We start from the raw sequence: 26,171 nt of genomic DNA, 5'->3' as shown, positions 1-26,171 counted from the left end.
GCACCCTTACCACTGTGCCATTGCTCCTGCCCCCCAATAGGACAGTCTTCCTGGAGGCCTTTGTTAGGCCCCTGACTCTATCTCTCCGGGCCCTGAAGGAATCTTGCCGATCACCCAGGAGCAGTTGTCTGAGCACCGAATCTCTGGGGTCTGAGGAGTGGCCCAGAGCATCCTTTTTTTCTTTTTTTGGCTTCTTATTTAATTTATTTCAGGTCAGCCGCATGCAAGGCAAATGCCCTACCCTCTGTGCTATCGCTCCAGTCCATTAATAATATAATCATCATTATTATCATCATCCCATTGATTGTCGAATTTCTCGAGTGATCTCAATAACGTCTCCATTCGTCCTAGCCCTGAGATTTTAGAAGCCTCTCTTTACTCTTCCTTCCCAACAGTGCGGCATTGGAAGTTATTTCAGGGTCAGGGGAATGAGACCCATCATTGTTACTGGTTTTGGCATATGAATACACCACAGGGAGTTTGCGAGGCTCTCCCATGTGGGCAGGAAACTCTCGGTAGATTGCCATGTTCTCCCAGAGGGAGAACTAGGCTGTAAGATGTCTGGGAGCTTGATTTTAAGTCTCTGGATGTTGGCCATTGGTGGGATTACATGGCGCCAGGGGCAGTCCCTGGGTGTGACCACCTAGCTACTAGAAGATGGGGAATCTGGGCAGAAGAGGCCCAGTCCTGATCCGAGCAGTCTTGGAGGTCTCAGCCCCGGGTCCCACACACTTGGGTTCCTCTGCCGGTACCTTCAATCATGAGGCTCATCTGAATGTGTGGAGAGGGGCCTTGAGCATGGCTGTGGCTGTGGCTAGGCTCCGGAGGTCTTCAGCCATGGGAGCTCTGCTTGGGGCGGGGAGGGAAACTCGAGCCCAATCCCTCTGAGGGGCCCCGGGGAAGACAGCCAGGCACGAAGGCAAGAGACTCTCTGCGTCACTCTCTTCTGGGAGCTTGGTTTTAAGTCTCTGGATATTATAAAAATAGTAAAAATGTTTTTCATATGTAGAAGTGAGAGAAATATGAATATTGCTCTGTGTAGAAGAGAATGATTCCCATTCACCTGTTAGATGTCCATATTTCTTAAACTTGGAAGAACCTGGCAAGCTCCCTGTGGCATATTCGATATGCCAAGTACTGTAACAATAACAGGTCTCATTCCCCTGACCCTGAAAAGAGCCTCCAATCGTTGGAAAAAATGAATAAGCAGAGGCTGCTAAAATCTCAGAGCTGGGACAAAGGGAGACGTTACTGGCGCCCGATCGAGTAAATCAATGAACAACGGGATGATAGTATAGTGACAGTGAGGTAGTAATTGGGGAGCAGGTGGTGAGAGGGATGGGGTGGACACTATTAGCACTACTTTTATAAACTTTTGTTAAATATTACAATGTCATAAGAAAGATAATAAAGAGGTTAAGGTACTTGCCTTGCATGAAATGAACCTTAATTTAATCCCTGGCATTACACAGTCCTCTGAGCACTGGTAGGTCTGACATACACCCACCAACATGTAATTTCAATGAAGTAAAAATTTAAATTTTATTTAACAAAATGAATTCTGAGTGATAATATTAGATTTTTCTTTCCCCCTATACTGATGTTATTTGTTTAAAAATATTAAAAGAATGTATAAGTATTCAAAAATAATGGATTTTCCGAGTGCCCTAGAACAGATGACTGGTTGAAGAAACTCTGGTACATATATACAATGGAATACTATGCAGCTGTTAGAAAAAATGAGGTCATGACGTTTGCATATAAGTGGATCTACATGGAAAGTATCATGCTAAGTGAAATGAGTCAGAAAGAGAGAGACAGACATAGAAAGATTGCACTCATCTGTGGAATATAGAATAATAGACTATAAGACGAACACCCAAGAATAGTAGAAATAAGTACCAGGAGGTTGTCACCATGGCTTGGAGGCTGTTCTCTCATCCTGGGCAACTCAGAGAAGGGAACAGCAAGTAAAATGTGGTTGTTGGTCATGTGGGGGAAAGATGATGCGGGCCAAATATAGACTAGAGACTGAACGCAATGGCCACTCAACACCTTTATTGCAAACCACAACACCTAATCAGAGAGAGAGAACAAAAGGGAATACCCTGCCATAGTGGCAGTGTGGGGTGGGGGGAGACGGGACTGGGAAGGGGGGGTGGGATGTTGGGTTTACTGGTGGTGGAGAATGGGCACTGGTGAAGGGATGGGTTATCAAACTTTGTAAGGGAGAAACATGAGCACAAAAATGTATAAATCTGTAACTGTACCCTCACGTTGACTCACTAATTAAAAATAAACTATAAAAAAATAAATAAAAAAAAAATTAAAAATAAAAAAAAAAATAATGGATTTTCTTTCTTCTAATAGTATAATTTTTTTGCATTTTAAATATTGACCAGTATTTTCTAAAGTGTATCAGTTTGCTAAACTTAAAAGTTCTGCATCATGGTAGGCATTCAGTAAATGGTCTTTATTAGTTGAATTGACAGATTAAGTTAATAAGGTAACATGAGTTGGACTGGAGTGATAGCACAGCAGGTAGGGCATTTGCCTTGCACACAGCTGACCTGGTTCAATTCCTTCGTCGGTCTCGGAGAGCCCGGCAAGCTACCAAGAGTATCCTGCCCACACGGCAGAACCTGACAAGCTACCCTGGCGTATTCTATATGCTGAAAGCAGTAACAACAAATCTCACAGTGGAGATGTTACTGGTGCCCACTCGAGCAAATCAATGAAGAATGGGACGACAGTGCTACAGTGCTACAACATGAGTTACCACATATACTTTCTCCATCTTCCCCAACTCTCTCTTCCCCTCTCCTCTATTCTTTCCCCCGCTCACTTCTCTCTCCTCACTCTTTATTTCTCTCTCTTTCCTGTCTTCTATCTCCCTCTTTCTCTCTCCCTTTTTCCCTTTCTCTTTTCTTTCTCCCTCTCCATCAATCTTCTCTTTTTTCTGTGTCCTCTCGTTCTCTTCTCTCTTAGTTCTCTCTTTCTCTACTTCCCCTCAAAACTTGTCAAAATCCAATGCAGAAAATTCACAATAAAAATCAGTATCTTGCCCAACTTTTCCTCTCCCACAATGTTTTCTGGGCTTTGTAATTCTGCTTGAGAAATGTCCTTTTCAGTTGTGATGTTTAAAAGTCAGGTTTTTAAGTAAACATGAGAACAGAGGGTTTGCTCATTGACTCAACTATAAGCAATTATAGTTGAATGTCTATAAATAATGTTCTTTTACATAAGGGGAAAATGTAAGTTATAGCAGAATTGGTCAAAATGTGTCATGTTCTACCCTTGGTCACTTTTTCCATAATGTTTTGAAAACCTCTGTTTCAATGAACTTTGACTCCAGTTGCAAAAGGAAATGAAACATAATATGTTGATAGAGAATTAGTCTCAGCACTATGTTTTCTTTTTCAAAATACAAGATTTTTTTTTATAACAAGCCTGCTCTTAGCATGAACTTAGCCATAATTATACTGACTCTTTTCACCTTGTGCAATTAACTGGGTATCTGATTGAATGTGAACATTACACGGGCCAGCCTTTCCCCCATATAATTCTGCAGGGGACATGCTCTTCAGCTGCAATGTATTCTTCTGGGATCTAATTATGGTGTCTCCTGGAATCTGGCTTCAGGACAAGAATTTAGACTGGTTTTCAGGGTGGAGACCATGTAGAAATCCCAACTGGATTTGTTGGAATCCAGTTACGAACATAATGCTACCCAATTGCATTATAATAGAGTAACCCATGGCAATTTTAATTTATACACTAAACCACAAAACTGAATGCTAAAATATGTGTTGAATGGCCATTTTCTACTTCCGCAGATCTAAGTGTTGACACACTTACTGAGTTGTTGACTGGTATGTTACAAGGTTTATAGGCCCTGTTGCACTGTTAATGAGACAAGGTAATTGCTCTTGCTGTGATGTTACAACAAATTGGATAACAGATTCCTACCTGGAACCAAGGCCAACATTGTTAGCTTAGGTTGTTATTTCTTCCCAAGGTGAAAGAAACTTGTAGTGGTCATCTGAACCCTCAAAGCACTGCCAAGAAAGGTTAGAGACGTGAAAAGTAGTTCTATATTTTGAACGAATGGAAATAAATGAAGATAGAGTTTACTTTTTATATTTGCTCAGCTTCTTTTATTAAAGCTTCATACAATCACTGATAGTAGCTGCAGCCTACTTCTGGAGAACAGTGTTTTCATGCATTCGGATCCTTGCATTCATTGAGGGCATAGTATTATCATTTCTTAAATCACTCATTATCTAAATTAATTTTCCTCTCTAAATGATGAGATATTTAACAAATATGAAGCAAAGATATGGGAAGCAAGCAGATAGGTCTGTGCAGAATCTATTATAGAGAATCTGGCATAAGTGTAATGGGGCACAGATATTAGTAAATCCACCTAATTTTTTAGTTGCGCTGTAGACTTGGTCTTCCAGCTCATGAAGATTGCAGCTTCTTGCTTTCATTAATGCTAGAGTTACTTACAGTTCCCTGTTTTGCTTTCAATAGTTCTGTCACCCAGGCAACAAAATTTTTCTATTACATTTCTATATTCCTTTTTTTTCTTGACTGGGTTCTGACTAATGGGAAAGGGTTTTGCTTTACTGATGAAGAGAAAGAGTGAAAAAGAGTTCAGGAAGAGAAATAGAAAGATGTAGTTAATGACTTGACAATGTGTGTGCTGTGCTTAGGGTAGATGTGAACTCATTTTCTTCCTTCTGATACATTCCTTTGTAATTGCTTACTTGGGCTAATTTGAAATACCTGTAGTGAAAAAACATACTTTGTCGAGTCATGGGTGGTGTCTCTTGATGAAGGCTCTTACTCTATTTCTATTTAGTCACTTCTCTCTTAGTCACCTCAGATTTTCTCCAGAAGAATATACAATTTGTCCACTGGAGGGCTCCTATAGTTTTCTGTTAATGCAATACACAAGGAAGAAAGAATGAATACTTAATAGGTCAATGTGTGAAATAAAACAGCAGTTCTAATTAATTTTGTTCTTCAGCTATATAAGAGAATCTGTGAAACTCAGACTTTATCTAGCACGTGTTTTTGCTTCTTTAATAAAATTGTATCAATCCATTTGCCAACATACACTTTGACTGAATTTTCTGCATGAATAAACTTCCTTCATTTCCTAAAATGACTTTCTCATGATGTTAAATGTGATTACTTCACTGCAAACCTACAGAAAAAATATTTATATGATAAGCATTCTTCAAGTATTATTCAGAAAAGACTATTAAGTCATAAATCTCTACAGAAAGCAATTCCACACTTGCCTTCAATGAGATCTAAAGAAAGCAGCATGGTCTCAACTTTTATCATCAATCTTTATCATCAACGTTAATTCCTTGGTAAATTTTGTTAAAAAATCATTAATTGCATCATAAAGAAAATGTCAAATAAGTATGACACCCAACAGCGTGTCCTCTGTATATTAGTAAGAATTCATCACAATTGCATGTCTTTAAAAATCCACTTATTCTGTGGTTTTCAAGTCCTTGTGCTATTAAAACATTTAGTCAATGCAATGGCAATGCAGGGTCAAAATTCTGTAGAGGTTGGAGAACTGAAGACCAAAGTAGAAACCAAGATGGGAGTTGTACCAATTTCAGGGATCTGGTCAATTTCTCTGAGATAATCTTGAAATGTTAGTTGCTTCCAATTCAAAGCATTCAGGATTTATATTTAAAGCCTCAGGTTAAATAGAACTTTGTGATTAACCTAGGGCTGACTTCGTAAATACCTTTATGCGAATCAGAATTAAGGCATGCAAAGCCAAGCAGGGGTGACCAAGTGAATAGAGAGCTTTCTTTGGTTCATTGAAAGCTTGTACAGTCAGAAACATGAATACTTTGTGGGCATACATGCACAGAAATCCTTATAAAAACGTTAGGTGCCAGGTCGGTGATGATAGCCTATTAAAAATCATTCAGTAGATGGTAATACAAATTCAGGCTCCTTGTAAAATCAGCTTATACGTTTTGTTTATTTCTTTTGGTAGAAGCCAACACAAGTCTGACAGTCAACGTTCCAGAGCTGTTTTCTGGTTATTTCTAAGGCTCCTTAGAAATAACTATAACACATGCAATGGTTCAGTCATGCTGAGTTGCTCCTTGGATGGTGAGTGAAACTGATGGAGCCTCTTTGCTGATTTTCTTCCACAGTATGGTGGATATTTCCATGAGCCAAATGTCTGCATGTTTTAGGGGATCCCATGCATGGCAATTGGCAATTTGTACCTTCATTTTCTTACAAGTGGGGGTGTATTGGGTCAGCTGGATGCTATTAGGTCAGAGGCAGAGGGAAAAGCTGGCTACTGCTGGCGGACCTCAGGCAGTTTGCAAAAGGCTACACAAGAAGATGAAAGATAAGTAAACTTAGCAAGTGCAGGGAAAGGAAGTGCACTTCCTCCAGGCAATTCTCAGAACTGTTTCTAAGCTGTTTGCTTCCTATTTTGATACCTAAAGCAACAAGAAGCAAGGTCTCTGGACTAGACTTTGATTGGCCTTGTCCTGAGCTTGTTTATTCTTTCTTTCTGTCAGGAAGCAATTGTGATAAGGCCCCTGGCTCTGTGCTGAAAGATTTCTTTCCATTTTGTGTGTAACTTTTGATTGATCACGTTGCGAACTCCGTGCTCTATTCTTGGATTGATTTATTAACAAGGTTCAAAGAACCTCACCATTTAGAAGGCTCTTTCCTTTTACTTCAGGAGAGAGACATTATTTGCATCTCTAAAAAAGGGGCTTTTCCAGGCTTTCCATTGAATAATTGATGAGGATGGAGTGGCCTGTTCTGAGGATCAATGTATCCACAATAAGATATATTCCATATATATACATTGACATCTAATTTATTGCCTTGGGATAGATATATTTTTTCTGCAGTGATGTTGGAAAATAAGGTTTTTTTTTTAAACAAAATTAATTTGGACAACGTCAGTTGAGGCTCTGGATTTCTATTATTTTGGTGGATGTTAAGAGGTTCTCCTCTTTCTTCACCTAAAACCACTTTCCCCACCATCAGCCTCTCTTTGCAATGGCTCTAAGCTGTACCACATTTATGTTAAATTGTTTGTTTGGTATCGGATCGGGTCTGTCAAGGAACTCTGTCTGCTTTGGACGAGAAATTTGGTTTGCTCAGCTCTACCTCAAACATTGTCATCACCCTGTGCATTTAGGACTATGTAAAAATATGAAATAATAACCACAACTTTATGAGCTGAAAACAGCACTTCTCACCACTCTGGTGAGTGGACAACAACCATCTCCACATTTAAAAGCAACCAATAATAAACATCTTTCATAATCTTCCACCCTACTTCCAAAAAAGACTGACATTAGAAATTATTTTCCTGGTATTTTGAGAACATAACTGTATCAATTTGGGCTGGAACAATAGCACAGTGGGTAGGGCTTCTGCCTTGCACATGGCCGAACACATGGGTTCGATTCCTCCATCCCTCTCAGAGAGCCCAGCAAGCTACTGAGAGTATCCCGCCCACACGGCAGACCCTGGCAAACCACCTGTGGAATATTCAATATGCCCAAAACAGTAACAACAAGTCTCACAATGGAGACGTTACTGGTGCCTGCTCCAGTAAATCGAACAACGGGATGATAGTGCTATTGTATCACTGTATCACTGTTGTCCTTTTGCTTATTGATTTGCTCCGCAGGTGCGAGTAACATCTCATTAGTCCCTGTCGCATTCAGGGTCAGGGGAATGAGACTCATTATTGTTACTGTGTTTGGCATATCGAATACGCCACGGGTAGCTTGCCAGACTCTACCGTGCGAGATTCTGCATTGCTCTCTTCTTCGAGCTTTGTTTTAAAGTCTCTGGATCTTGGCTATTGATGAGATTACAAGGCGATGGTGGAGATTTGTGGGTGTGGCTGCCAAGCTACTGGAAAAGGGGGGACTTGGATGGAGGAGGCCCAGTCCCGATCCAAGCAGGCTTGGAGATCTCAGCCATGGGTCCCGCATACCTGGGTTCCTCTGTCAGTTCCTTCATGGGTGAGGCTTGTCCTAGTGTGTGAAGTGTGGTCTTGAGCATGGCTGTGGCTTGGTTCCGGAGGATTTTGGCTGCTGGGGCTCTGCTTGGGGAGGGGAGGGAAACTCAATCCGCCCCACTTTGAGAGGGCTCCGGTAAAGACAGCGTGGTGCGGGGTCAGGAGATTCTGCTTTGAGAACATATCTATCCAATTAATGCATTTCAAAGTCAAAATAAAATGAATACATTCTCTTTAATAATGGGAGTGCTTAGAAAGTCCATGCTGTCCAAGAGCTGGTATTACTTTTTTTTTTATTTCCTTCTGTTCTTTGACAATAGTAGAGTAACAAGGAGAACAGAGCAAGAATGAGACTATATTCTATTTTAAAAGAAACTTGTGTCTTAAGAAAATGTGAACTTCCAGTCAATCAGAACAATTTTGTTTTTTGTTGCTCAAATCTGAACATCAAATTCTGAGAAGTAATTTCATAAGGTAATTCTGGCAGACCATGGTAAGTAGACAAATTGGTACAAAGGGTAGATATCAATGATGGTATTTATTGCTTCATTGATAATGACCTATGAAATCAATTATTAAGTAAATTATGAAGTATAGCCAGATGTCATAATGGGTTCACGTAGATTATTTCTAAGGAGTATTATTATTTTGTTACAAAATTTCTATTTATAGTCAAGTGGGACATGATAATCTTTTATTTTTTTAAAATACTAATGGAAAATTCTAAGATATTTTCTATTAATGGCAGGTAAATTCTCTCTTTATTTATTTGTTGTTATTTGGGGACCATATCCAGTGGTGCTCCAGGCTTATTCCTGACTCTATACTTAGGGATCACTCCTGGAGGGCACAGGGGACCATGTGAGATCCCAGTGATCAAACTCAGGTCTGCTATATGCCAGGCAAATGCCCTATTAACTGTACTATTTCTCTGGCTTCCAGAACAGGCAGTCTTATAGTTTATGTATTTACATTAAAAAAAAAGATGACTAGGAGACTATAAATTCTACTGAAATGTGAAGTCCTACTAATGTCCTAGATCCTTTCCTTCCATGTTTTCAAGGTATCAGATATTGACTTGCAAGGAAAGAACAGTAGCTCTAAGATATCTAAGATATCTCCAGTGGGTTCTGAAAAGACCATAATGCTCTAGTGAGGGAAAAACAACGTATGCTGTATTACCAACCACATAAAATTTCACAGACAGTAATTGAAACAACTTATAGATGCAGATGTTAGAGCAGTTGCTGTGATCCCAAAGAAGAGAATTCATGATGACAGAGACACTGACGAATAGGATTGATTTCTGGGCGTGATAGCCTCAGTTACACGCCTTTCTTCTTACTTTGGTTGCCATGCCTGCAAAGCATAGAGCAGTAGAGTTTAACAGCAGCACAAGTTATGATCATATAGTCAGATGGTTCAAATCTGAATATAACTTTCTGGGTTCACAGATAACTGGTTCTAGGTACCAGGTCTGTAGGCTGAATCCCCTGAATGACTTTTTGAGTAATGATACAGTATTTTGAGATAAGATAATATTTATCATATTAGGGTGTATTTCATAATGAAGTTGAGGAGGCAGCATAAAAAGCAAAACTTGGAGACTTGGGGTCTTTTTTCAGTCATTTCTCGTTTATTGGTGTAAGTTCTCTGGGTTTCTGCTTGCTCATTTGTAAAATGGCAACGTTGAGCCAAGTGTTTCTAGTCAGTGTCTGTTCACCACTTGTATCAGGACTACAATGTTCGTACAGTTGCAGGTTCCTGAGGTATATTGCTGGAGCAATTCTTACGCAAGCAAAATTTTGGGAAATACACTATCGGATCTAATAGCTTTCTAAATCCCCTTGAACCTTAAAAAGATCTTCTCATCTACAGATTGGTGTCTCAAAAGTGAAAACTTTCCCTCCCTAGTGAGAATGACGGAGGGGTATTTTTTCCAACTAACATTTGGAATTTATTTATAAAACATAAAACATTTGGGGACTAAATTATCTTCAGTACTTTAGCTTGTGAAGATTGCCTAGGACACAGATAAATTTTAACAATGACTTTGGAGTTGGTGCATGTTTGTGTGGGGCGGGGATCTTCACAAGATTTTAAAAACACAAATGTCCTTGTACACATTCTCCTACAGTGGCCTTCAAAAGAATCCCTTGAAAGTCCGGGCTTCCTCTTTGTGGGTCTGGAACAGTATCCACTAGAGACGCCCCCACCAGGTCATTCACCTCTGCAGTCGTTGGTTCTACAGAGCTGAGGATTCATGTCTTCCTTAACTGTCAGGCTAAACATTTGAGTTCTAAGGCACAAAAAAAGCCATTTGCTTGAGATTGTTGCAGGGAAAGTCAGTTCACAATCTGACACCTCATAAAGCCTTATTATAAAGTTTGTGGGGTTTGGTGTGTATAATTTATTATTTTTGGTTCTAAGCAAGCACCTGGATGTGGGTTTTCCTCTTTCTGGCTGACAAATCAAAATGGGGTTCAGTGAATTTCTCACCTTTAAACGCTTTATGGTCTTTCCCTCATTTAATTTGGACTCTATTGGGTTAGCTGGGATCGTTGCAATTTCAAAATTTCAAAGCACCTGGAGGAGCTTGGATACAGAGTCAGTTGAATTTGAAGGCTTTTTTTTTTTCTTGTGCATATGCTCTGATGGTTCCCAAGTAGGAACAATTTAGCCTCACCACATGGGATGCTGGGGATTGATCCCCAGTTGGCCCCGTGCAAGCAAACACCCTACTCTCTGTGCTATTACTATCTCATTCTGTGTTAATAGCAATACTAATAAGAAAAGAGAAGAATTCTAACATGTACTCTAAGAGAAGCTATGTAAATGGGTTCTCCATATCTGAATATTTGGACCATACATGACCATCCTTAACTGATGCCCTGGAGAGGGAAATTTGTCCATAAGAAGGAGTTATTATAATTTCATTCCAAGTGAAGACAAAATTTTTGTTTGTATAGAGACTGTTTTATTTGCTTACTCCGGATAAGCAATTCCTCATCTGCTAGTGTTTTATCATGAGATTCTTGCAATTTGGTCACATCTTAGGATCTGCTTCTAATTCTTGTACTCTTACTCTTCCCACTACATCTCCCATTATTTCCTACACTGAAGTCTTAAATTCCTCAGTCAACCCTGAAGGCTAGAAATCAGTTCTGTTCATGCGGATATTTCAGCTTCTTTCCATGAATCACAAATACTCTCCGTGGCATCTTGACTGGTTAATCTTTTCCAGAAAATTTTCCATTGACTTTGCCCAGATCCATAAGAACAGATTTCTTTGTAACAACTATTTGTGTCAGCTATAGTCTTACTAAATTTATTAATTAAATAAAAAGGCTTGAAAGTTGAAATGACTCCTTGATCTATAGGTTGATGTTGTGCTAGCATGCATGGAAATAACTTTCACATCCTTATATGTAGCCATCAGGATTCTTGGATTACCATGTGCATTATCAATGAGTAGTATTATTTTGAAAAAAACTTTTCCTCCTCTTGAGAAATAATTCCCAACATTGGACTTAAAATCTTAGTACACCACAATTTAAATATACGTATCATCCTTCAAGGTTTTTGTTCCATTTGTAGTATACCAGAGAGCATATTTAGTATAATTGTTAAGGGTCTTGGGGTTTCCAAAAGACTAAATGAGCATTGAGTTCATCAGATACACCAGCTTCTTAAAAATAAGACTTTCCTTTAAAATTGAATATTTATTGATTTCATCTCTCTAGCTATGTCTGTCCTTGATGGTATTTTCTTCAAATATTGAAAGAATATTTCATCTACATTGAAAATCTTTTCTTTTTTTATGATCTGATCTCTGAAAATTAGAGGTTTAATAATTTTACTCTGCTGAGGACCTTTTCGATCATTTGCTATCATTTTGTTTTACTCATATTGACCCTCTACTATCTTGCTTTTGCCTACAAAAGTGAATAATCAGTACTGGGGAAAAAAGAAGAAAAAGAAGATCTACTATTTAATGTAACATTGATCTTAACGAGAGTTTCTGAATAACTTTCAGTAGTTTCTATATTAGCACTTGCTATTTCATCTTGTATTTTTATCATATAGAGATTTTTAAACATTGTTATTATGATTTTGGTCATATTATTACCATGTTGTTAACTTTATAGTATTGATATTCAAAATTACTGCACAACCCCATTGCCAAAGTGCCCATGACCCTTCTCCATTGTCCTGACAACACCTCTGGTCCTGCCTTTATTACCCACTACTCCTCCCCTCACTGTAGTAAGTTATAACCCAAGTAACCTGAGTCCAAGAATTTGTCCTTGTCCAATACTGTCTTTTATCTTGTTTTGTCTCTCTATAGTACATAGTTAAGTGGGATAATCATTCCTTTTCTTCTCCCTCTGACTTACTTTGCTTAACGTGATCCCTTTTGACTGCATGATTTCATCTTTTCTTGCAGCTGCATAATATTCCATTGTGCATATATTCCATTCCATTCCATTCCATTCCATTCCATTCCATTCCATTCCATTCCATTCCATTCCATATATTCCATTCCACATATACCACAACTATTTTTATCCACTCATCTGTTGTTGAACGTTTGGGTTGTTTCCATATCCTGGCTACTGAACTATTGAACTAAGCCCTGTAGTGAATGTAGGGATGCATATGTGAAAATGGCTTCTTTTCTCAGACCTTATGAAACAACTTTAGTCTTTTTCTCTGCATCTATTTCACCTCTCTCAGTGCTCACAAAATTCAAGAAGAAAGCTTTCCTCTGGACTAGATTTTGGCTTAAGGAAATGTGGCTCAGTTGATCTTCTACCCAGACTGTTAAACATTATGTCCATAGCAGGTTTGTTTCACTTTATTATCATACATACATTCACTAGAATAGCACTTTAAATTTTCTTCAAGAACTTTTTCTTTGCATTTACAAGTTAGCTAGCTGTTTAGTGCAAGGTGTCTAACTTTTGGCTTATTGAGACTTTTGATTTGCCTTCCTAACTAAGCATAATCATCTCCAACTTTTGATTTGAAGCAATAAAGGTGCAACTCTTTGTTTCTCTTGACCACTTAGAGGCCCTTATTATAGATCATTAATTGGATATGTCTTAGGGATTTGGGAAGTTCTAGGAAAAGGAGAGGGACAGGGAAATGACCAATTGGTAGAGTCATCAGAATTTTAAAATATTTATCAATTAATTTCATTCTTTTGGGTGTGGTTCATGGTGATTACAAATAGAATTAGAAACCATGATCACATATTATCATTAGCAGATATAGGGGTAATTAAAAAATTAGAAATATCATGAGAGTTGCCCAAATGTTACATAAAGACAGGAATTGAGAAAAGTCTGTTGGAAATTGCTAATAGACCTGTTCCATGCAGGGTCCCACAGTTTATAGTAAATGCAAGAGCTTCAAACAGCAATGACGTGAAACTGAAGGAAATAAAGTATGCTTTTTAAAGGCTGAAGAAAAAAGGCAGATAGAAGTTCTTGAAAGAAAAAAATATTCAAAACATGGATAGTTAAAAGATCCATTTAACTTTTACATAGCCACAAAGACAAGAATCAAGAAAATTGGGTAGATATTGTAGGCTATCTACAATATCCCACCCCCAGAGCAGAACCTGAAAAGCTACCCGTGGTGTATTCGATATGCCAAAAACAGTAACAACAAGTCTCAAAAAGGAGATGTTACTGGTGCCTGCTTGAGCAAATCAATGAATAACAGGAAGACAGTGCTACAGTGCACTGTAGGCTAGATTCAAATGCAAAGAATGGAGAAATCTTTCCTATTTGGAAAGGAGTAAGGTAAGTTTTAGGGAATTGACTTGTCTATCACAAGTACTATTAAAAAACATAAATTTACTCATTTCTCAAGATAATTATAGAGAAGATAAGAGAAAATTTCTTAGAGAGATTGGGCACTGTAGCTGCATGACTTAGTAAAAGTCACAAATGTCAATGGATTGTTCAGGAGTATTAAGTGAACAATGATTTCAAGAAAATGATTTCTTCAAGTCGTTGTTCAAGTAAAGAAGAAAATGAAAAATAATTTTTAAGTAAAGAAGACACTGTCAATAAGAAAAGAGATAAGGTAAAGAATTTTTCACGAGAAAGATGCTGCATATGGTCTTTTGTGTTTGCAAAGAAGTAAAAAAATAGATCACAGTGTAGATTTATGCAGCACCCCCTTTATTTCCAATCTACTGGAAACTGTCCATTGTGACAGAAAACAATCACTTCATCTGAGGACTTCTAGTTCATTCCATAAATGTTTAATGAATTCCTGCAATATACATAACATGTTGAGATCAAACAGACTGAGTTTTTAAAAGGCATGCAAATTTTAAGAGGAAGGAAAAATACACTACAAAGCAGTGTATTTTAAGTGCCAGGATTGAACTCAGGGCCTCACACAGGCAAAGCAAATACTCTACCACTAACTACATCACTGGTTCCAGTAATGTTTAGATTACTAGGATATCCTAGAGGATTACCACTGTAAACGTGGTAGTTAGGTTTTGACATCACTTCACTTCTCTTTTATTTTATTTTTATAAAGTTGTTCACAATATTTGATTACATCTAATATTCAAACACCAATCCCACAACTGTTACACCTTCCCAACCACCATATTTCAGATTTTTCCATCGAATTCCATATCCTGACCCTAAAACAGAACTGAAATAATTTATTTTGTATTGCTTGTTATGAATAATCTGCTAAAAATTGTCCAAAAAAAGGTTTCTTAGAGGAAAATGTGTGAAGACTGTTGTATTTCACCCAGGAACCATTAAGCCCTTCTATAAGACTTCACTCCTCTTTTAGTTAATTTCTGGTCTCCTTTTAGCAACCTTTCTTATTGATTTGATAAAAATTATTAATATTTGCTAAGTGGAGATATTGTTCAAGGTTAGAGCACCAAGTTAGTAAATAACAAAGAAACCGTGGTCAGTGCCTTGAATCTGCATTCTGTTTCAGATTATCTATGTTTCAAAACGAACCTTAAGCTCAGTCCCTACCTGGCCCCTATAACACATCTTGGTCTGGTGACAGCTCTGTTTCTCATATTAATTTGTTCCAAAAGGTAAGAAGCACCCCAAGTCTAGCCAAGAGTAGAGAGACTGAGCGTCAGCACTTAATATGCTGGCAGCATTCCCAGTTCTCCACTTTCGCAATAAATTGTTTATGATACTTCTCGAAAATACGTGATATTTCATATGTTGGAGTCCATGTTGCCAGTACCTTAGAACATAATTGTATTTGGAAACAGGGCCTCTAAAAAGTAAATAATGAAAAAAAATGAGTCATATAGGTGAGCTCTTATTAAATACTACCAGTGTTTTTGTGAGAAAAAGAAATAAGCATACAAACATACAAGGAAAGGGTGATGTAAAGACAGGGAAAACAGCCATCTGTGAAGCTAAGGAGCGAAGCTTCAGAAGAAACCAACTCTATAAGCACCTTGGTCTTAGACTTCTAGTTTACAGAGTGAGAAATTTCTATTATTTAAATTTTGATTATTTACACCTAACCAAATTTGAGAAACTTCATTATGACGGTGCTAGCAAGCTAATAAACACACTAAAGGACACTCAGTAGTTCATGATTTCTAGTGTCTCCCCTATAATTATCTTTGCTGCCTTCATATCCTCTGACCCTTTTGCATGCTTTCACCAGTAACAGTAGAAATCAATATCAAGTAACTCCAAATCCACATAATCTCAGACCGCCTGGGGGTTAACATTACTTACCTGTGAAATGTCTGTCGAGCATCTCAAGGACTCTCAGGATTTTAGGATATGGGAGGAAAAGAGATTAATGGCTATTACTTATAATATATGAGTTATATATACACATGTGTATATATGTGTGTGTGTTATATATTCACGCACTGGTGAAATGTGTGCAAAAGAGATTTGGTACATCACTAAAGGTGCATTTCAGCCTTCAGAATGCAAAATATGCTGTGAAACGAATTAGAAATGAGGCCAAAGTGAAAGAATTTTCTTCTTCAAATTGCAAGTGGGAGTTTTGTATATTTATTTGAGTGAATTAGGTCAGCTGATAGTTCTAGCAGGCCTGCAGGCTCAAACTATGATTTACACGTCAGAGGGAAGGAGCAGTAGCTTTGGAACCCACCCTCTTAATATACCGTCTGATCTGGGCTCTAGATGGCTAGTCCCTTCTAAGGTGATGCATTTGCTCTACATTAAATTCTACTATTTTCAGCCTAGAATTCATGGAGTGGTTTTCTTTTCCCATCTCATGATTATCTTGAGAAATTGATGCCAGGGTCTATATATACCATAGTGTGTGTATATGTATTATATACCATAATATATAACACATATACATGGTTTCCTGAGCCCCACTAGATGTGGTCCCTGACATAGAGCAAAAAAAATAAAGGAAACATAGAGAAAAGATTATGAAATTTTTTTCTTTAATGTGTCAGGGATCAAAACTGCTGTGTCAGATCACACACACAAGGATAATATCCTAGAATTCAGATACATCTCTGGCCATTACTTCTTTTTCCTGACCATTACTTTGTTTTTAAATTGACCAGAATATCAAGCTGCATCTTTGCCATAGGATACAGATGCAATTCTAAGAGAAAAGAGAATTCATTTTCCTTTCTTTTTTTTTCTACTTGAGTCATATTTTCACTGATGTGCATACTAAAAACTATTTGCCTCTTATCCATCCAAATATTGTTCTAAATGAACTCCTAGATCAGATATTTCAACTCAGAGAAAATGTTTGTGAAATGATTGTTGCTATATGTATATTGGGCTGGAGCCATAGCACAGTGGGCAGGGTGTTTGTCTTGCATGCGGTCGACCTGGGTTCAGTTCCTCTATTCCTCTAGGAGAACCTGACAAGCTACCGAGAGTATCCCACCCGCAGGGCAGAGCCTGGCAAGCTACCTGTGGTGTATTCGATATGCCAAAAAACAGTAACAACAAGTCTCACGATGGAGATGTTACTGGTGCCCACTCGAGCTAATCCATGAACAACAAGATCACGGTGCTACAGTGCTACATATATTGGAATAGAGGATGGTTTACTTGGTATAACCCAATTCTCCTGTCAGACAGGGATACATCTGTCTATATTCCCTCTATGTCTATACCTTCCTTTCTTGTCTAAGTGAATTTGACTGTCTCAAGATGCTACATGTGATGGGATGAGCGCTCTTAAATAATGGTTTCCCTTTCACCTGACGCAATGCCATGAATGCTTGTAGATAACTACCAAAATGCTTTAGTCTTGCATTTATCTATTTGATGGGCCCTCAGTAAAATAATTTTGATCTTTATATTTCACTATTCACTGATTAACTCCCAGGTGCCAGTAACTGTCTTCAGTAAAGTCTTATATATTATCTCCTAAACTAATTGCAATCCTTAGTAAAAAAAGTCTGTTCATAGTGAGGTGGTGGGTGGCAACAATATCATTAAGATGCAGGTATTCTGAGGCTTCAGAAATATTACAGAGGGCAGAGAGCTTGCCTTTTAAGATGCATCCAACCCAGGTTTGATACACAGCACCTTAAATGATTCCCTGAGCACCTCCAGGAGTGATCACTCAGAACAGTAAGCACAGAGCACTGTTGGATGTGATCCCCATCCCTCCCCTTCAAATATATATATATACATATTATTTTATATAAAAATATATATGCAAGTCTTCTTATAATACATCACTGTATCACTGGCATCCCATTGTTCATCTATTTGTTCGAGCAGGTGCCAGTAACATCTCCATTCGTCCTAGCCCTGAGATTTTAGCAGCCTCTCTTTACTCCTCCTTCCCAATGGTGCTGCACTGGAGGCTCTTTCAGGGCCAGGAGAATGAAACCCATCATTGTTACTGTTTTTGGCATATCAATATGCCACAGGGAACTTGCCAGGCTCTACCATGCGGCCAGGATACTCTCGCTCCAAGAGGGAGAACTAGACAATAAGAGGTCACTCCTGGGAACTTTGCTTTATAGTCTCTGGATCTTGGTCATTAATGGGATTACACGGCGCCAGGAGCAGTTTGTGGGTGTGACTGCCTAGCTTCTGGAAAATGGGGAATCTGGGTGGAGGAGGCCCAGTTTTGATCCATGCAGGCTTGAAGATCTTAGTCCCGGGTTCTGCACACCTGGATTCCTCTGTTAATTCCTTCATGTGTGAGGCTTATCTGAGTGTGGCTGAGTTCCAGAGGTCTTCAGAAGCCTATGCTCTGCTCGGGGTAGGGAGGGAAACTGCACCCGCCCCTCTCCGAGGTGGCCTAGTGAAGAGAGTCAGGCTAAGGGGTAGGAGATTCTGTATATGTATTTTGTTTTTTTTAAAAAAATATCCAATCCCCGGGCTGGAGCAATAGCACAGCTGGTAAAACATTTGCCCTGCACGAGGCCGACCTCATTTCATTCCCAGCATCCCATATGGTCCCTTGAGCACTTCCCAGGTAATTCCCAAGTACAGAGCCAGGAAAGACCCATGTGCAATGCCGGGGATGACCCAAAAAGCAAAAAAATAATAAAAAATTGAATCCTTTGCATAATTACTTTTTTTCTCTGCAAATCTCTTACTCAAATGTGTATAACTTCACCATTGTAACTTTTTTTGGCATTTACATACTTATTTTTATTTATTTATTTTTTATTTTTTATTTATTTTTATTATTTTTTATTAGTTTATTTTTAATTAGAGAGTCATCGTGAGGGTACAGTTACAGATCCATACATCTTTGTGCTCATGTTTCCCCCATACAAAGTTCGATAACCCATCCCTTCACCAGTGCCCATTCTCCACCACCAGTAAACCCAACATCCCTCCCCCCCTCCCCAGTCCCGTCTCCCCCCACCCCACCCTGCCACTATGGCAGGGAATTCCCTTTTGTCCTCTCTCTCTGATTAGGTGTTGTGGTTTGCAATAAAGGTGTTGAGTGGCCATTGTGTTCAGTCTCTAGTCTGTATTCGGCCCCGCATCACCCTTCCCCCATATGACCTCCAACCACATTTTACTTGGTGTTCCCTTCTCTGAGTTACCCAGAATGAGAGACCAGCCTCCAAGCCATGGAAACAATCTCCTGGTACTTATTTCTACTTTTCTTGGGCTTTAGTCTAGCACACATCCAAAAGAACAAAAGCAACCGCTGTTGGAGAGGATGTGGGGAGAAAGGAACCCTTCTACACTGCTGGTGGGAATGCCGGCTAGTTCAGCCCTTTTGGAAAACAGTATGGACGATTCTCAAAAAACTAGAGGTTGAGCTCCCATTTGACCCAGCAATACCACTGCTGGGAATATATCCCAGAAAAGCCAAAAAGTATAGTCGAAGTGACATATGCACTTATATGTTCACCGCAGCACTGTTTACAATAGCCAGAATCTGGAAAAAACCCGAGTGCCCTAGAACAGATGACTGGTTGAAGAAACTTTGGTACATCTATACAATGGAATACTATGCAGCTGTTAGAAAAAATGAGGTCATGACGTTTGCATATAAGTGGATCAACATGGAAAGTATCATGCTAAGTGAAATGAGTTAGAAAGAGAGAGACAGACATAGAAAGATTGCACTCATCTGTGGAATATAGAATAATAGACTATAAGACTAACGCCCAAGAATAGTAGAAATAAGTACCAGGAGATTGTTTCCACCATTGTAACTTTTTTAACTCTTCTTTTCTGTTTTTCTTTTCTTTTCTTTTTTTGTGGTCTGTTTGGGGGCCACACCCAGCAATGCTCAGGGGTTTTCCTTGGCTCTGCACTCAGGAATTATTCTAGTGATTCTCAGGGAAACCATATGGAATGCCAGGGATTAAACCTAAGTCTGCAGCATGCAAAATGAGCACCTTACTCTGCATTATCCTTCAGTAAGCCCCACTTGATTTTTCTCTCTGAAATCCTATGGTATCAATATATGGTAAGTAAAGTCATTCCAGATATGCACATCCCACTGAAAGACTGTCCTTTTACACATAAAAGCCTTTTAACTTAATGTTTCAGTATGCTCCTTTAGTCACAGAAAATCAAACACACATCATTAATTTGTCCATTTTGGACAAAGCTATAAATGAGCACAATCTAGGATATTTGAAGATAAATAAGTAGAGGGACTTCTAGTGTGTTTCAGAAGCAAAAACTACACAAGTGAGTAACAAAAAGGTGAAATGACTGGAATACGTAATGTTAAAGTATTCAAGAATATAGGTGAAATTGTCAGAGAAGAAAATACGTTTCAGTGGTAATACACTGAATGGTATTCAGTGGTAATAGTATTTCAGTGGTAATACTATCTTTTTTTATTTTTTATTTTTTTTAATTTATTTATTTTTAATTAGAGAATCACCGTGAGGGTAGAGTTACAGATTTATACACTTTTGTGCTTATACTTCCCTCATACAAAGCTCGGGAACCCATCCCTTCACCAGTGCCCATTCTCCACCACCCGTAAAGCCAGTGTCCCTCCCACCCTCCCCAATCCCATCTCCCTCCCACCCCCCCCCCCCCCGCCACTGTGGCAAGGCATTCCCTTCTGTTTTCTCTCTCTAATTAGCTGTTGTGGTTTGCAATAAAGGTGTTGAGTGGCCGCTGTGCTCAGTCTCTAGCCCTCATTCAGCCCGCAACTCCCTTCCCCCACATGGCCTTCGACTACAATGTAGTTGGTGATCGCTTCTCTGAGTTGACCTTTCCCCGGAACGTGAGGCCAGCCTCGAAGCCATGGAGTCAACCTCCTGGTACTTATTTCTACAGTTCTTGGGTGTTAGTCTCCCACTCTGTTATTCTATATACCATAGATGAGTGCAATCTTTCTATGTCTGTCTCTCTCTTTCTGACTCATTTCACTCAGCATGAAACTTTTCATGCCCATCCACTTAACTACAAAATTCTTGACCTCCTTTTTTCTAACAGCTGCATAGTACTCCATTGTATAGATGTACCAAAGTTTCCTCAACCAGTCATCCGTTCTGGGGCATTCGGGTTTTTTCCAGATTCTGGCTATTGTAAACAGTACTGCCATGAACATACATGTGCAGATGTTGTTTCGATTGTACTTTTTTGCCTCTCTGGGATATATTCCCAGCAGTGGTATTGCTGGGTCAAATGGGAATTCAATATCTAATTTTTTGAGAGTCATCCAAATTGTTTTCCAGAAGGGCTGAACCAGTCGGCATTCCCACCAGCAGTGAAGAAGGGTCCCTTTCTCCCCACATCCTCTCCAACAGCGGTTGCTTTTGTTCTTTTGGATGTGTGCTAGTCTCTGTGGTGTGAGGTGGTATCTCATGGTTGTTTTGATCTGCATCTCTCTGATGATTAGTGATGCAGAGCACTTTTTCATGTGCCTTTTGGCCATTCGTATTTCTTCCTTGGTAAAGTTTCTGTTCATTTCTTTGCCCCATTTTTTGATGGGGTTGGGTGTTTTCTTCTTGTAGAGCTCAACCAGTGCTTTATATACCATTGATATCAACCCCTTATCTGATGGGTATTGTGTAAATATCCTTTCCCATTCTGTGGATAGTCTTTGTATTCTGGTCACTGTATCTCTTGCGGTGCAGAAGCTTTTTAGTTTAATGTAGTCCCATTTGTTGATCTCTGTTTTTACTAGATTGCTTAGTTCCGTGTCACCTTTGAAGATACCTTTATCTTCAATATCGTGGAGGGTTTCGCCGACCTTGTCTTCAATGTACCTTATGGTTTGTGGTCTAATGTTGAGGTCTTTAATCCATTTTGATCTGACTTTTGTGCATGGTGTCAGGTCAAGGTCTAAACCCATTTTTTTGCATGTGGTTGTCCAGTTGTGCCAGCACCATTTGTTAAAGAGGCTTTCCTTGCTCCACTTCACATCTCTTGCTCCCTTATCAAAGATTAGATGGTCATAAATTTGGGGTTGTGTGTAGGGATATTCCACCCTGTTCCATTGGTCTACGGCTCTGCCTTTGTTCCAGTACCATGCTGTTTTAATTGTTACTGCTTTGTAGTAAAGTTTGAGGTTGGGGATGGTGATGCCTCCCATCATCTTTTTCCCAAGAATTGTTTTAGCTATCCTTGGACGTTTGTTATTCATATGAATTTTAGGATTGCTTGATCCATTTCTTTGAAGAGTGTCATGGGTATATTTATAGGGATCGCATTGAATCTGTATAATGCTTTAGGGAGTATTGCCATTTTGACAACATTGATTCTCCCTATCCACGAGCAGGGTATATGTTTCCATTTCCTCATGTCCTCTTTGATTTCATGGAGTAGCGTTTTGTAGTTTTCTTTGTAAAGGTCTTTTACTTCCTTGGTTAAGCTGATTCCGAGGTACCTGATTTTCTGGGGCACAATTGTGAATGGGATTGCTTTTTTCATGTCCCTTTCCTCTGCCTCATTGTTTGCATATATGAAGGCCATGGATTTTTGGGTATTGATTTTGTAGCCTGCAACTTTACTGTATAAGTCTATTGTTTCTAAGAGTTTCTTAGTAGAGGTTTTAGGCTTCTCTAGATATAGTATCATGTCGTCTGCAAATAGTGAGAGTTTGATTTCTTCCCTTCCTATCTGGATGCCCTTAATCTCTTTTTCTTGTCTAATAGCTATCGCAAGTACTTCCAGTACTATATTGAAGAGGAGTGGTGAGAGTGGGCATCCTTGTCTTGTGCCTGATCTCAGAGGAAAGGCCCTTAGTTTTTCCCCGTTGAGGATAATGCTTGCCGTAGGCTTGTGATAGATGGCTTCGACTATCTTGAGGAAAGTTCCTCCAAACCCCATTTTGGCGAGGGTTTTCATCATGAAAGGATGTTGGATCTTGTCAAATGCTTTCTCTGCATCTATTGATATGATCATATGGTTTTTATCTTTACTTTTGTTGATATGCTGGATTATGTTGATTGATTTCCGAATGTTAAACCATCCTTGCATCCCTGGGATGAATCCCACTTGGTCGTGATGTATGATCTTTTTGATGAGTTGTTGGATCCTATTTGCTAGTATTTTGTTGAGGATCTTCGCATCGGTGTTCATCAGGGAAATTGGTCTGTAATTTTCTTTCTTAGTGGTGTCTTTGTTTGCTTTTGGTATTAGGGAGATATGTGCTTCATAGAAACTGTTTGGGAGAGTTCCTGTTTTTTCAATTTCCTGGAAAAGTTTGAGGAAAACAGGCAATAGGTCTTCTTTAAATGTTTGGAAGAATTCGCCAGTGAAACCATCTGGGCCTGGGCTTTTGTTTTTGGGGAGGTTTTTGATTACCGTTTCAATTTCCTTAACATTGATGGGTCTATTCAGGTATTCCAGGTCTTCTTTCTTCAGTCTTGGGAGATTGTAGGAATCAAGGAATCCATCCATTTCTTTTAGGTTCTCCTTTTTTGTGGCGTAAAGACTTTCAAAGTAGTCTCTAATGATCTTTTGAATCTCACTGGTTTCTGTTATGATGTCCCCCTTTTCATTTCTGATTCGATTTATTAGAGTTTTCTCTCTTTCTTTCTTTGTGAGACTTGCTAGCGGTTTATCAATCTTATTTATTTTCTCAAAGAACCAACTCTTTGTTTCATTGATCTTTCGGATTGTTTTTTTGGTTTCGATGTCATTAATTTCTGCTCTAATTTTTATTATTTCTTTCCTTCGGTCTGGTTTGGGGTCCTTTTTCTGGTCCTTTTCTAGGGTCTTGAGTCGTGAAGTCAAGCTATCTATGTGGGTCCTTTCTTCCTTCCTGAGGAATGCTTGGAGAGCTATAAATTTTCCCCTTAACACGGCTTTAGCTGCGTCCCATAGGTTTTGGTAGCTCGTGTCTTCATTCTCATTTGTTTCTAAGTATCTTTTGATTTCTTCCTTGATTTCCTTCTTGACCCACTCATTGTTCAACATGGAATTGTTTAATTTCCAGGTGTTTGATTTGATTTTTCGTATTTGTGGGTGGTTAGCTTCTATCTTCAGCTCATCGTGGTCTGAAAAGATGGTTGATACAATTTCTATTTTTCCGATTCGATTGAGGTATGTTCTGGGGCCCAGTACATGGTCTATTTTTGAAAATGTTCCATGTGCACTGGAAAAGAATGTGTATTCTTTCTTTTTGGGGTGTAAGGCCCTGTATAGGTCTATTAGGCCTCTCTCTTCAATTTCTTCATTCAGGGTCAGTGTTTCCTTGTTGAGTTTTGTTCTTGTGGATCTATCTAGAGGTGATACGGCCGTATTGAAGTCTCCGACTACAATTGTGCTGTTAGTGATGTCCTCTTTGAAGTCTGTTAGGAGTCGTTTTAAATATTTAGCCGGTCGTTTGTTAGGAGCATATACGTTTAAGAGTGTGATTTCTTCCTGTTGTACATATCCCTTGATAAACAGAAAATGACCTTCGCTGTCCCTTTTGATCTTTTTCATCCTGAAATCTATGTTGTCGGATACCAGGATGGCCACTCCAGCTTTTTTAAGGGGGTTGTTTGCTTGGAGGATTGTTTTCCATCCTTTGACTTTGAGTCTATGTTTACTCTGTTTGTTCAGGTGTGTTTCTTGCAGGCAACAGAATGTTGGGTTTAATTTCCGGATCCATTTAGCCACTCTGTGTCTCTTGATAGGTGCATTTAGGCCATTGACATTGAGAGAGATTATTGTGATGTGGTTTTGTGTCATCTTTCTGTGGGATTTGTTGTTCTTATGGGGCTCCTCCTTGTCTTACAGTAGCCCCTTTAGACCTTCTTTCAAGATTGGTTTTGAGTCTATGAAGTTCCTGAGCTGTTGTTTATCCGAGAAATAGTGTATGGTTCCTTCGAGTTTGAGTGAGAGTTTAGCTGGATAAAGTATTCTTGGTGAGGCATTCATTTCGTTGAGTTTTTTCACTATGTCCCACCATTGTCTTCGGGCTCGGAGGGTTTCTTCTGACAGATCGGCCGTAAATCTGAGGGGTGCTCCTTTGTATGTGATTTCCCTCTTTGACCTTGCTACTTGTAGAATTGTGTCTCTATCTACAGCATCCGCCATTCTGACTATGATATGCCTTGGAGTCTTTTTATTTGGGTCTCTTTTTGCTGGCACTCTTCGGACTTCTTGTATCTGGACGCCTGCCTTCTCCAGCTCTGGGAATTTCTTAGTGATGATGTCTTTGACTATGTTTTTTTCATTGGGGTTACTTCCCTGTGGTTCTGGTACTCCAATGATTCTTATGTTGTTCCTCTTGAAGTCATCCCCCAGGGCTCTGATTCGCTCTATAGCCATTTTGAGGTCTTTCGCCATTATTTGTTGCTGTCTGTAAGCTTTCTGCAGCTCATCCTCAAGCTCGCTGATTCTGTCTTCGGCTGTAGTCATTCTGCTGTTGAGGGCATCTAGTGAGATTTTTATTTCATCTACCGATTGCTTTATTTGTGAGACTTCCGTTCGAAGGTTTGAAATTTCTGCTCTCATTTCTGCTCTCATTTCTTCCTGTATTTTCTTGGTAGACCGTTCCAGCGCTTGATTCATCTCCTCCCTTAATTTATTGGATGTCTGTTCCATAGTTGCTTGGAGTAGGTCGACTCTCCTCCATATTTCCTCTCTGAATTGTTTATCTGAGAGGTCGTAGATGTTGGGAGACTCTTTTGAGGTTTCTAGTATCTTTTCTTCTCCCTCTCTTGGTGGAGGGGATTTTCGCTGTTTCTTCATATTGTCACGGAAGTGCAGAGTTGGAACCTTGTAGTTATTTATTCCTCTTCCTTTTTGTGGGAAGAAGGGGCTCCGATTGTGCTAAACTTCCCTTATTCACTGATAGCTTTTATACTGTCAGCCTAAGCTAATGGCTATTTTGCGTAAATGTTTGAGATCACAAAAGTGAGTTTTCAAAGGAATACACAGTACGGATTGAGCTGAGGTAGCAAAGAATAACTGCGGCCGCGTTAGCGTTGGCTGCTCTGAGAAGAGGCCACGCCCACTTTAGACCACGCCCACTAAGACACAGGCCACGCCCCCAGTGTCTTCCTGTTGATGGGGGGGACGTGCGCAGTTACAAGCCGGTTCGGGAGACGGGGTGTGCCGGGCGAGCAGGGAGTGACTTCAGAAACTCGGGAGACGCAGACGGCAGCGGGAAGTGGGGGAAAGGGAGGGCCTCAGGGAGTTCTTTGAAGGAATGAATTCTATCAATTGTGGCCAAAGGAGAAGGCATGGAATGGTAAAAAAAAAAA

The sequence above is a fragment of the Sorex araneus genome, chromosome 1 (genome assembly GCF_027595985.1).
Source record: "Sorex araneus isolate mSorAra2 chromosome 1, mSorAra2.pri, whole genome shotgun sequence".
Taxonomy (NCBI): domain Eukaryota; kingdom Metazoa; phylum Chordata; class Mammalia; order Eulipotyphla; family Soricidae; genus Sorex; species Sorex araneus.
The sequence above is the reverse complement of the archived record's forward strand: the minus strand, read 5'-3'. Positions refer to the sequence as shown.